The 14208-nt window shown below is 39.3% G+C and overlaps 1 protein-coding gene across 1 annotated transcript in view; it reads left to right on the top strand.

The window, feature by feature from the left end:
• PIK3C2G (phosphatidylinositol-4-phosphate 3-kinase catalytic subunit type 2 gamma) overlaps positions 1-14208 on the top strand; it is a 216234-nt gene that overhangs the window by 195487 nt on the left and 6539 nt on the right. The window lies entirely within an intron of this gene.

Raw genomic sequence — 14208 nt, 5'->3', positions numbered from 1 at the left:
CTTGAATTCCCAGTTGCTGAAGTCTCAAGTAATGGCTGTGGCTTAGAGATCCTTCACTGTTGTTGCTTGGCTAGGAAATTAAAACACTACTTAACTGATGCAGGTTCTTAATGCATACATTTATGTCTCCTGCATCTCAGGCTGGATTACAATCACTTTCCCTAAATGGGGCCAAAGTGAGGAATGTGTGTGAGCACCAGCCAGTAATAAAATGAGACTGACTGTTTAATTAGGTGTATGAGTCACATGAGGCTTCCATAGCTCCAGCTGTTCTCTGTTGGCCACTTTGGCTTCTGCTTTGCAGTTCAAGCATATTCATTTTGATCTATAGCATCCAATAACATTTGGGTCCTGAGAGACTTGTCTTTTGTTTCCTATGCACCACCTTGATAGGTGAGATCAGCCTCTCCTGACAGGTCCAATTTAGAGGAACCTCTAACTGGCACAACATTCTTCCATGTTACACAGACGGAGCCTATAATATTTTACTTTCAGGATGCAGTGTAAGGCCCTCTTTATTTTTTCTGTTGTGTTTTCTTAAACCTGGATGACGTTGATAAACTTCTGGTAAAGTTATGGCTGGTGGGAGGAGTGTATTTAAATGGTACAAACAAATTGTCATTTTCCTAGCGTTACTGTGAGTTCAGGCAGGTGATGTGCAGATGTGCAGGAACAGAACAACAGCTGTTGAAAGCAATTTTTCTCCTTGTTTCCATCATTTAGCATGTAGGCTCCTGACTGTGTTCTTTAACATAGAAAGTTCCAGCCATTTCAATTAGATAAAAACAAATTACAGCATAGATAGCGCTGGATAGCAAAATTTAAATCTGGAGTTCAGTTCATTATGGAAAGGGACAATACAACGTTAAGTTGGTATCTAGCACTTGAAAGTAGATGCCTTACAGTCAAATCCAATACAGTCAAATTTCAGTGAGATTGCAGAGAAGAGCTACAGGTCCAATTCAGTAAGACTAGCAGTGATTTGTGACTTGAAAGTAAGGTCACTGTTTAAGCAGCCTGACTTTGGCAATCATATTTTTAAATCCTGGGCTTGTGTATCCTTCCCTTCGACTGTCCATCTGTCCATCATCATCTGGTCTGAATTATAAAATAGCTCTGCTTTGGGGCACTGTGATACTGGACTACCTGCAGACTAGTAACCTATAAAAGAAAGGTTCTCTCTCACATTAGTAATCTTTTCAGCTTTGCAGTCTCGTAGATCAATATCTCTATTGTGCTCTCTTTTCTTTTCCTTTCTTTTCTCTCTCTTTTTTTTTTTTTTTGGTCTGAACAGGAATTTAAATGTATGCAAAGATCATATCTTATTCAAGACATGTTAAAGCTATTTCAGGTATATTCAGTCTTTTGCAAAGTCTCACTAATTATATTTTAGTGGTTCATCTGTGCAGAGATTACTTTGCCATCTTGTTTAATTTCGTAATTCATCGTAAATAATTTTTGTACTGCTCTTCCCCATTTAATTTATCTCTTTATAGAGATTTTATGGTGTGTTCAGATGCAAAAATAATTGTAGTGGGCCAAATTAATCCCAAATGTAGACTCACTGAACTGACAGGAGTTGTGATGAAGAATGATTTTGATCCGTTTAAATAATTTTTATTTATTGTTTGTATGGGGGTTGTTCTAGAGATTTTAAAAAGAGCTCTAGATACTGCTGTGCCAATCTTATTTTAATATGTGATGCACAAGATAATCCCCAAGGAGCTGGTGCTGTTTATATCCATTGTCAAGTGTCATATAGGTTCTTTAAAGGAGGGGGTTGAAGAAGTGCAACGCAATAGGTTTGCAGGTTTTTTTCATGAAGCTACTCCCATTCATGTGGGATGTCATAGAAGAAAATGCTATCACACTTGCGAGACAGTTGGTCTTGTGCAGACCTGTCAGAGGACTATCTCATGTGGGTGCATGCATGAACTCCACAGTGCAGGTGCTTTTGATCTGATTCATATATCCACATGTGCCAGATTTGCGGCATATGTGCAAATCAGTTATTCCTAGATCTGCTTCAGAATGTCCTCTCCTTAACCACAGCAACATTTCAGTCATGTGTTAGGAAAGTCAGTCCTGCTTGAAGAAAACTCTATTAAAAATACTTCAAAGAACAACAACAGAGTAGAACAGCCTTATTAATTTTGGGACTGGAAAGGACCATTAATCTAATCTAACCTCCTGTATAACACAAACTATATTTTCTCACTGAGAAAATACTTGCATCTAGACCAGGAATGCAGGCACTGAAACTGTTTGAATGGAGGGATGTAAGACTGGTTGCAAATGTTTGTCTACACTTAAAGACTGGACATACAGCAAAGAGGAATTCCATTAAATAGATATTTATGAGTTACTAACTCAAAATCATGAGTGAAGTCTCATGATTTTCCTCAGAATTTTATAGTTTTATGTGACTCCTGAGATTCTGTAAGTCAGGTGACTCACATCAGGCTCTCAGCTTCTGGTGAAGATTTGAAGGACATCACCATGGTTGCTGAGAAAAGCAATTTTCAAAGATGCAAAAGCCATGATGCTAATAAAATGCAATTTTCTAAACATGTATATTACGTAATTTTAAGTCAGTCTCTTGGGGCATTACAGCACTCAGATAGAGACAGTGCAATACTGTGCACTGTATGCATAGGCAGTAGAGGCAATATTGTCTTAATCAAGTGAAGCTGGAAGGCTGGAAGCAAACCAAAATGAGCCTTGGCATAGGCTAGAGGTTAGAGAAAACTAGAGAGGTTATATGGAGAGACTGGGAGCTTTTGCCTCTGAGTTGGGGGAGGATGTGGCAGCAGAAGGGGCTGGAGTATGGCTAGCTTCTTACACAAACACAGCAGTGCAGTACCTGACAAAGCATACTAAGTGGTCTTAGGAGAAAGATAGGATCCAGGGCAAGGTTTATTTTGGTGTTTGGAAGGATTCGTCTGCTAAGAGCAAGAGCAATCCAGCTGGGGCAGCACAATGCAGAAAAATGGCATCAGACAGGAGTAGGAGAACAGGGAGAGGCAGAAAACAAGCCTGAGGGACTACCTTAAAGCCATAGGCTGCTAGATGTGTGTAGAAACTGTGTAATGGAATTTATGAACATTGAAAGACATGTAGGTTTTGAACTTGAAATGCTCAACTCCTCTGCCCTTTATCCAACACAGAGAATGCGGGAATTCAAGATTGTAGCAGATTTTACATAGAGAGGACTGTGGGCTAGCTTAGTACTGGGTAGCCAGCAGCAGCCAGGCTAAACACCGCTGTGTTCTCTTGTCTAATCAAAAAGAGACAAGAGGAAATAGCCATTTCTGATGATCAGAACAGGTTTGGTTGATATATTTTTTGCCGCTTCACAGAGAACCAGAAGGGAATAGTGGTTCAGCACTGGCACAGAAGTGTGTTTTGTCTGACGAATTCATTGCCATGACTTCAGGCATGCCCTGTTTTTCTAGATAAGCAGCTAACTTTTCAGTCCTTGCTGCTAAGCATTCTTGCCCGTTACTTCTTGTGGACAGGATAACTCGTCTGGGCAAGTGGGGAGCAGAAACAAAGCCAACTCGTCCCTGAGCCTCATGCCAATAAATGTCGCTAAAATTCAGAAAAGCATATGTGGGTTGATGAATTCAGAACCAATTTTACAAAGGGAAAATATGCTGGAAGAAAAATAAACTCCTACGGTACTTTCCAAAACTACATCCACCCTTCCTTTTATAAGAGCTCTGAAGCTGTCATGAACCGCTCCTGATGATTAATGATTCTAGGGTAGCTGATATGTGGGTGACAAATTAGTAATCAGCTTTAGGCTTACACAGACATCCAGCCTCTTTTCCACTTCGTGTCCTACACCATCCGAGTACAAATTGCTTCCAAAAACATTCGTGAAACGTGATAGGTGAAGGGCTTTGGGAAGAAAGGTGAAAGCCAAGCTTCCCCTAAGCTGAGGGGATGAAATGTATTTCTAAGCCTGCAGGTGCAGGGCAGTAGGGAAGTTCCCAAGAGCAGTGCAGGTAAATGTTTCCCCTGCCTTTGCTGGGCTTTGGCTTTAGCTTGAACTGGGAAGGGGTGGGGGATTTCTTGTTGCTTCGGAGTTGGTTCCCATCTTTGTTCTCATTGGCCCACTGATGTTTATGCTTTAAGAATTGTTATTATCTACAGCTCTAAATGAAAAATGTATTTCCTGCCAGCAAGTCTATGCCCATCAGTTAAATAAAGGGCCACATTAGACCCTTTCAGAATATTATGACTGTATCCTGCTCTCTTTCCCGCGGTCCTTGGGTTAGCCAAGAGGGATAGGGAAGAAGTTCCATAGCTAGGGGAAGCCTGGCAAATTTCCCACAGATGAAAAGCAACTGGGAAGAAATCTCTTTGAGCTGAACAAAAGTTATTCAGAAAGGTAAGTATCGGTGACAGAATTAAATCAGCAGTTTGGCTGATGAAAGAAGGTGAGACATTCAGATGATGTTCTCTCTAGACTGCTATTGAAAAGAATAAAAAGCCACAAAAAGAAAGCTCTTGAGCTAACTTTAGTGTATAAGGAGATTGGATTGAATTTCACATTTGTGGTCAGAAAATGCTTTTGCTTTAAAAATGAATGTAAATTAGCTTAAATAGACATGTTCTCTTTGAAACTTAAAATTAGCTGAACACCTATAAACAAAAGGTGTTATTACTCAGCAGTAGTTTAAATTGGGAAGAGAAGATGTCTGCTCTCATGGCACAGGGATTATTGTTGGATTCCAAAACATTTGTCATTAAAGATGTTTGACAAATACATTGTACCAGTAGTTGTGTTATTATTCTGTGTTAAACCCTTTAATTTATCACAGTTGCAGTACTGCCTCAGCTCTAAATTCCAAACGCTAATTTTTAAATAAGCAATTCCCTACATAGCTGATCTGTGTTGAAAAGAGAAGTCAGCAAGTTCTGTTTAACAACGTGAGTGATCTGGGAGATAAAGGTGAACAAAAATTAAACTTGCTATTCGTTGCAAATGAGGAAAACTTTAAAAATAATAGTGAAGACAGGGCAAGATCAAGAAAATAAAAGTGATTTGCAGAACCCTACAGCCAGCCTGGACAAATGAAGTCTATTACCTCAGGGAGATATAGAACTATATTGTGTAGTAATGTCAAGGAAAAACAAACAAGCGGTGAGACATGAGGTTGTTATGAGAGAGAGCAATGAGAAAGGCCAGATCCTGATGTCATGGCGCAGAAAGGAAGTAGTTCGTCTTTGTCAGGATTTGATGCTAGAATATTTGTCTCAAGAAGATACTTAAAAACTAGAATACAAGTTCAAAGAACAGTTCTCAGTAGGGTTACTTGGGACTGATTGATTCCTGAGGAGTGATTTATCGTTACTATAACTTAAATTAGTTAAGAACTGACTACCAAGGGCACAAGTCAATTGTGCAAATATTTAAGGAAGAAGACAGCAAGGTTCAAGAGGAATTATTTAGGACATTAAATGGGAACATAACTAGAAATAATGAGATGTAATTAAGGAGCAGAAATTGCATGCATCATATAATGAAATGCTTGCTTACAGAGGGAGGTAGCAAGCTGTGGAATAATCTAGAGGAAAGTGGAGGAAGCTCTGCAGAGTCTGAGACATTAAAAGTAGTCTGGACCAGGCACATAAAAACCTTTTTAAGTAATTGATAAAGAAAATGAGAAGACAAATACTGTAAGGTGAAGACAGAGGTAACACCATCACTATTTCTTCATGCATTTTTATATTCACTTTCTCTCTGTGCCTAGAGAAGGGAGAAGAGGATAAGTATGTGACCAAAAGACAGCATTTCTTGTCAGTTCAGAAACAGCAGTAAATGCACACAAGGCTATATCATTACTTTCTGGAGCTAAGTACTAGTGATCCTTGTCTGCTACTGCCAACAGTCAGTAAAAGATAAGAGCCTCTTCTACCTGACAGTTTATAGTCATGTTGTTGTACAGACTCTTCCCCATTTTGCTTGGGTCTGTCCTAATACACAGCTCTTTTTTGATTGTTGAGACAAGAAATCACTCTTTTTAACCTAGTATCAACTGTATATCTTTCTGAAAGTGTTCAGTTCTGATTTCAGAGCTTTATAGACATAAAGGCTTGGAAGGGAAACCCTTGTAACCGTCTGGGTATCACAGAGCAATACTTAAACTGAAGTAACTAAAATGAACAGAGTTCAATGGGCTTTCCTTTCAAATGACTGAAGCAGATCAGAAGCATTTTACACATTTCTTAGAGAGCCCTGAATCTTCTGGAATCAAATCTGTTTCCAAGGGTCTGTCTTTCTCCTTACAAGGAAAAACTGTTTGTTAAATATTTAGCATTGTTATATGCTTTAAAAGATCCCACTCTATGTGTGTCTGTATATGCCTTGACCTAATTGGAGTCGGATTCAGTTTGAAATTAAGACACCTACAGATGTGACATGGTAGGATTCAGTTGCCTGATCAGGGTTATTTTAGAAACCATGAAGTATCTTGTTTGACTTTCAACTACCACTCCTGGGTGCCGGTCTCCCATGAAGCCTATGTCGTATTTCTGTCTCCATACACACACCTTTTGGCCTCTCAGGTGGCATGAGGCACCTATATTTAAGCAATTGAATCCTGCTCCCATTACAATCAGTGGAGATTTAAGGCCCAGTTCAGTTTCCTGCCACTGAAGATGACCATGGAGACCAGGTCCCATCTGTCCTTAATTAAAGAGATCTGCTTAGACTTCAGTGGCAACTTGCGTACCTAGCTCAAATACACACAGTGATATGTCAACACGTCGACATTGTCACCCAGAACTATGTCTTTATTGCAAGGTCTTCGCTGTGAAGCTGTCCTTCTCTCTCAGTGATTGTGTTTTTCCCATTTGGCAGCCAGGAGGTTTTGGGCAGTGTTGGTCTGATGGCGCATCCATTGTTTAGAGATTTTGTGACTCAGGACAGTGCTAGACACTGTTTGTGCTGGCATAGCTCTCCCCATTAGGGGAGCAGCATACGGTCTTCCAATAACAGCTAGACTGCACCAGTCCATCTCCCTACTACTCTACTACAAACAAAGCTGAACCAGCAAACCTGCACTTTTTGGCCAAAATACCTTATTTCACTTGGGAGAGAGAAGCCTGGAATAAACCACAGTTACAAAGCACTGTTTTGCTTGAATAAACAGCACCTACATTAGGCACCGTTTGTCCATTTGGTGCCCTGACAAACTGCATGTGGAACAGACGGGTTGACAAGGATGTTGAAGGTATTGAACTGCACGGAGTGCACAAGCTATATTCGGAGATTCAAAGCAATAACAATGATAGAGCACCCTTGCATTTTTATCACAGTAAATGACAAAGCCATCTGGAGGCTTGCTCCGTTGCCACCACCAACATTGCTGGTTTTCTGAAAGGTAGAAAATGCCTTCCAGAACTTCCTGAAACAACACATATGTTGTTCTGAAACAACATCTCTTTTTATTTCCCTGCATTAAATTGGGATCAGCTTCGTTTCTTTTTTTTTGTTGCTCTGCCAGTGACCTCTGTCACAGTGCATCTTCTCTGTTTATCTACATACCTGTATGTGTGCATGAGATGAAAATAGGAACGAAGTTGCTAACAGAGAAGAGGGAAAGAAATATGGGAACCAAAAATATGATAAGAAAAAACTTCTCTTGGAGAGCAGCAGTTAGATATTTTCAAGTTTTAGGTGAAAAAAGAACAGTCATTTATGATAAAATACCTCATTTGTGCAATCACTTTTGGCCAATTGTTTTTTGTTTTGTCTTGTCAATAGCATGCAGCGCACAGTGCCCCGTAGCAATATAGTGGATTATCTTTCCTGTAATTATTATTTAATTACTGCAAAGATTATTTTCTTTTGCATTTTCTTTCAAGTAATTTGAAAATATTTTGTGACTGGAAAATAAAAAGCGTAGTGGCAGAGTCGAGTAGAGGAGGTGTTCAGTGCTTTGAGATATGCAGATCTCAGAGGAAAAAGAAAGAAGGCTCTTCAGGCCCATGTTATGATTTATGAAGTAAGAGAGCAACCTCTCATTCACACAGCAATGTCAAGGTTGTTACATCTTATTAACCTATTCCTTGAAGGGACCTCTTGCTTGGGAATGTCATTGTTTTAGGGCTGATTATTTTCTCAAATCTCTAAACTTCGAATTAGCTGAGAGGATGTTATCTTTTCTAAGGCAGAGGCTGTATTTTTTAATTAAGCTGCAGCTTACAAAGACAGGGTTTAGCCTTTTCCTGCTACAGTACGTATGGACTAGACTACACCACTCAGAAAGTGAATTACACATGCATCAGTACTGATGGCTCTTCCACATTTCTTACAAGCTTTAGCTTAGTCAGGAGGCAGCTACTGTTTTATACAGGTTACTGAGGTATGAGACTGATTTCTTTGGTGGATTTTTTTCTAATCCTCCTTTATTGGATAATATTCAAATTTGTCTTATGTCTACATTTAATATATAAATATTTTGCTTTGGAGTTGTGATTTTTTTTCTAAACAATTAATATAATAATAGATTTCTTAAATCTGTAAGGACATCTTAATATTAAATATTAAGGAATATTTTGCAGTCCTTTCTTCACTACACAGAAGATAAATTCTCAGAGCAGTGTACATAAAAGAAAACAACAAGATGAGGATGAAGGATGGGAAAACTAAATGTTAGAGCTACTGGACAATCTAAAGGATTTTTTTTCCCCCCTTTTGGGGGGGTAGCTGAAATGGGAGCCTGTCTAAAGCCTGAAGAATTTTCTTTGAAGAAGGGGAAGAGAGTAACTGAGATTTGAAAATGTCCAGGAAATTAATTTTGGAGGAAGAAAGCAAGTCATTTATAGAGGAGGAGAGGTGGCATTAGTGAATGCAAGTCACCTTTGATCTTTTTTTTTTGTCAAGATGGTTGAAAATGAAAAATGCGGAGAAAGAGAACAGCAGCTGGAACTATCAAATGTATCAATCTGTTTCACACCAGGACAAAAGGTGGGAAAATAGCTGCATGTCTAAGACCAAGACAAACTGATGAGGTGATGTGAATTTGAGGGATGAGTCACCTAAAAAGAAAATTTAATGGCATTTAGGAAGAGATGAGTTTTAATAAACATTTTAATAAATTATCCCCAAAGTGTCCATTTACCGTCATGAAACTTCCCTTAAAACTCATCTGAGCAAGGCCCAGAATTCATGCCCATGCTAAATTGCATAGTTTAAAATATGGCAAATTTTGAAGAAGCATTTAGCTCTTTTTTAATGTCAACAATGAATCCATCCTTAAGGAGAGTTTTGGGTAGTTAGTAAAGATCAAGGGAGAAAAGTCATTAGGATAATGTAGTTCTTGTGGAAAAATTAATTGAATTTCATCCATTATTTCCCCGCCATAACTAATATATTTAAAATTGAATTACACCAGTCATTACCTTTCTGTGTGGTTTTCTGTAAGTAAATATCAATACATTTTTTTGTTTTGGAAAATAAAATTGAAATGAATAATGGAACATAGCCATAACAGATATATCTCTGGATTAGTTTTTCAGTATTGAATTACAGGTGTGGAGGGAAGTAGATCCAAAGTATTATCTACCTTCTCTCTCTATCTCTCTCTATCTCCCCCTCTCTCTCTCAAATATTTTCAGCACTTGCATTGCTTTAGAGGTAAATAACATTTCAAAAAGAAACTGCTTTTTTAAAAACATATATACAGACAATTGTAACTCAGTTTCTTCGAAACATCAGCCGTTGTCAGAGTCAAGTAGGCAGGTCATTCTCTGAGAAATTGTACAGTAGTGGCTTGTTTGTATTTGAAGAAAGCACGGAGAGTCAGCTTCCAGATTCAACTCAATTTTTTTTTCTTTTTATCTCCAGATCAAAATCACTGGGTTTTTTTGTCCATAGGCATAGTAAGGAAAGCAATGGTATTTCTGTTGGCAACTTGGTATTATACCTTTGCAGGCCTATGCATTTTTACATCTTGAATTCATTTGCAAGCATACAAAACAGAAGAACTAAGGCTTTTGGTTAAACTGTACTCTAGGACATGCATTTAAATTGGGAGTAGCTTCCTTTAAACATTTTCAGAAGTAATCCATTTTCTTTTCCGGAGACGTAGTCTACTCCTTTGGGTTTAGTGAAGTGACTGCAGATTTAAATATAAACAGAATTCAACCTAAAACTTTGTTTTTATCTGCTTGCTTAACCACAAACATATTCAAGCTGTAACAGTTTTGTAGAACAGTTAATGTGCAAAATGGCATTCCCAAGGGACCCTTTGGTTTTCCTGCTGGCCTGGACTAAGGAAAGATATCAGTGATTTTTGATCCACTAATAACAGAAGGTTTTCTTGCTGGATTTCGGAACTGACTCATAAGGCTCCTGAAAGTCTTATTCTGTGGAAATCTAGAAGTCTTACAATAATGAGCCCACCAGGAAGAATACTCTTTGGAGCAAATGAGACTAACATTTAGGTGTGATATTCTTCATATTTATTTAATATGTAGTGTAAATCTGCCAATGCTCTCTGAGTTAAGAGTGAAAGGATATCCAGTGTTTTTGCTCACTAAATGCAACATTGTGGAATATGACAGCAGAGATCATATTTAGAAAGAAAAGGATATCTGATGTTTTCTCCATTTTCTTTCATTCAAACAGCAGCTCAAATCACATGTGAGAGCCTGAAAAAGGATTAGTTTGCCCAAAAGCTTGGGGGTTTTTTCCTGCTATGTTAGTTCTCTTAATAAAACACCTTGCTTCAACTTCAGATTTCACCTGTCTTAGATTAAACACTCATTTAGAAAGATATTTCTGCCATGTTAATCCCACTCGTGGGTTCAAACTCTGATTCCCAGACTGCCAAGATCCCTCTTTGTTCTTGATACAGAGGATCTGGCAGAGTACAGCTCCTTCCATGGCCATTGCAACTCTTGTTCCAAGAAAACCTTCAGTGAAGCAGGCGCTTTACAAGAAAATGTTCAACTGTTGTGCAAATCAAAAGAGAAGTTGACATAAACTGTTCATATGACCCAAGTTTATTTAAGGACTTAAGAATTTATACAAAGAGAATATTCAGATCCCACCTTAAATGTTTGGGGATTCATTTTGCTCTGTTTGTAATTTGGCTTTGCTCTCTTCATAGTTATTCATTAATATGAAGTCTGTGTTTCATAGGTAGATGTAACTTATGTCTGAAGGACTTTCAAAAGGGCATCTACAGAAGATTAACTGCACTAGTCCCACCAAGTACAGAAGCTTAGAGCTAGTGAAGCTGCCTGTCATATTATTATCTGATGCTCCACTGTTGTCCACTGTTCCTTTGCCTACCCAAACTCTGTTCCTATAAAGCCCCAGTTGGTTTATACATGCTCTTCCTCTGCAGTTTTGAATGATGAGTTTGTGATGGGAGAGGGCCTTTTTAAGAGTTAAGGGTTTTTGATAGATGTTTTGCGTCATGTCAGGAGTTACATGAGGGCAGTTGAGTAAATGAAGATGTGACCTGGCTTGAAGAGTCCTTATGCAAGTATTCAGCTGAAGCTCTTTAATCACTTGATGGCATAACAGAGCCATTGCAGATGGAGACTTGGGACACTTGTGGAAATTTGAGTTCGCCTGGCCTGTGTGTCTCCCTCAGCAAGGGAAGCTGAAGCAGGAAAATATTATCTGTAAAGCAGAAAAAAATCCCCAACAGCCAGAAGTAAGATCTCTAGTTTCAGTTCAGGTGGCTGCCCTTTAAATTGCCTCTCCAACAGTTGCACTGCTGATTGCTACTATTCATGAAAAGTGGCTTTGTTTTTAGTTCTGAAAGATCCCAGAGCAACTGCTCTGCCCAGAGTTTTCTTTTGTGAATTGCTAAAATATTCTCTTTTTTGATACTCTTTCGTGACCCTTTCCTCCCACTCACCTCTTTCAACATGTAGTTAGCTCCTTGCAAAGGGATAGCAAGGAATGAATTTTCTGTCCATATTTCATGTGGCCACAGCAGCCTTGTGAAATGCCTTCCTTAGAATTTGGGAGGAGCTGGCTGGTGGAGGAAGGTTAGATGTCTGAAAGCTAGATAATGTGTTAGAATTGCTGGTAGGATGCAAGGAGCAACTCAAAGGTGCAGTGAGGATTTTATCTGGCTTTTTTTCCAATTTGTAGCACTCACCTTTGGATACCAGGTCCTGTTAAAAAATCACGCAGCAATCAGCTTGGATTCTTTCCATTGCAGGTGATGGAGGCTGCCTGTTTCAAATGCAAACTACCCTGCCCTGATCTGTGTCTTTGTTATCTTGAAGCATGCAGGGGCGCACAGTGCATGTGCCTGCGCCCTCTCCTAACTCCGCAGCTCAAAGTGGAGCAGCGTTTGACATCCTGCCTCCTGAAAAGAGCTTCCCCTGGGAGCAATGGATAGCACAGGCTGGCATTGCTTCTGGGGCCGCCCGCTCGCCCTGCGCAACCAGCAAGCAGATGCAGCCATTGTCTCCGTTACCCTCATAGCCTGGTACCTACCATCCGGGCCCTGGGCCCCGTTCAGCTGCTGCTGACCTGACCTTGCAGTAGTAGCTCCAACATGACCGCTGTACAGGCAATGCAGTGCTGGGATGATTTATAAAGACTTAAATTGTATGGGACTCTCCCTGTATTCTATTTCCGTGCTTGAGATAGCGAAGATTCTTGTGCTGGGCTTCAGCTGAACACATAGGAAGGCCTTCTTCATGACCCACCTCCTCACCCCCCTTCTTTTTTAAAGAATGATCCCCTTTTTGTCTGAAATAACTAAAATCTGTTGACCTTTAAGGTACAGCAACACTCATCTCTTCACTGAGAAGGAAGGAGCTTGATTACAGTTAGGATCCCGGTAGCTTGGACTAATACTTAAGGCTAGATTTCCTTTTCCTTCCTGATTTTCAAGAGACTGTTCAGTTTACTGTTATTTGTATTCCTTGATTGGAGTTTTAATATAGTCCTAGGTCAATAGAGATGGGCTTTTAAATAGATAGTATAAATCATAAATACTGTGTTAACAGTATGGTACTCTGTCCTAGGGAAGTACCTGTTAGTTTCATTGACACTTAATGGTATTGCTATTTTGGCAGGTGAATCCCACCTATTTAAATCCTGTGTGTATTTTAAATCAAATATACTTTGGGGGAGCTTAGTGATAGTAACATTAATTGTTCACATAGAGTGACAATATACGATGATTTGAGCAGTACGTCCTTTGATGATGTACAGTGTAATCCATAGCAATATTAAGCTGTGCAGCTGACCACATGATTTGCCTTGAAGGATCATTTCAGATATCAGAGAGCAGAGATTTGATATGCAAGCACTGGTTGCTCACACATACAAGCACTGTTTTTCTTCCCGATAGAGAAGTTATTTATTGCTAGGACACCAGTGGTTTCTCCTTTCTCAAAGATATGTTGTTGATAATGCCTGTAGAAAAACCTCTATTTCCAGTCATGTACTGTGAATAATCAAAATCTGAGAAATGACTTTATTCTGAGCCAGGTAAAAATACAGTGGTAAGCATAAAGGCAACTGCCTATATAATGCTCTGGGTTCATCTGTTCCAAACATTTTAAAATCTATTCTTTTTGCCTTCATTTTCATTTGCATCCTGTCACTGGATTGCCTATGAGCTGGCAGATAAACTTGCTGCCTAAAATGCTGGTCATACTATTAAAATAGCTGATATTTTGATAAACACCCATGCTTTTATGGTCCATGTTTTGCTTTCTGATTGCATATTGTATTACCAGCACAGAGGTTTCTGTTTAACTGTAAGCTAAGCCCTAACTGACATATACTCAGAAGATACCTGTTCCATAGTTATTCATGATTATATTTCTTGTATCTTCTTTTAAAACCTTCCTTGCTACCAGTGTGTTTTCAGAGTAACTGTAATGTTGCTTTAGTAATAAGGTTGCAGCTGTTCAGAAGTTATCCAAGAACTGCACACGACCAGCATTATTTTGTGACTGAGTTGGTGAATAGCTTGGCTGTGATCTGGAATGACTACCGTAAGCTGGAATATCTGGAATATCACAAGTAATCTGAACTGGAATGGTAAAGAGAGGTTGCAGCTGTGCGAGGGGAGATCTGGGACACACTGTTATTATAAGACTCCTGTTCTGCCCATAGTGCTGCAGGAAATGCGCCCGGCTCTCCTGCAGTAATATCCTTTATGAAACACCCTTAGAAACAATCAGTTCTCCCCAGCATCAGCACTT

Source organism: Apteryx mantelli, chromosome 1 (assembly GCF_036417845.1).
Source record: "Apteryx mantelli isolate bAptMan1 chromosome 1, bAptMan1.hap1, whole genome shotgun sequence".
Lineage (NCBI taxonomy): Eukaryota > Metazoa > Chordata > Aves > Apterygiformes > Apterygidae > Apteryx > Apteryx mantelli.
Note: the sequence above shows the minus strand (reverse complement) of the source record. Positions and strands in the feature narration are given on the sequence as shown.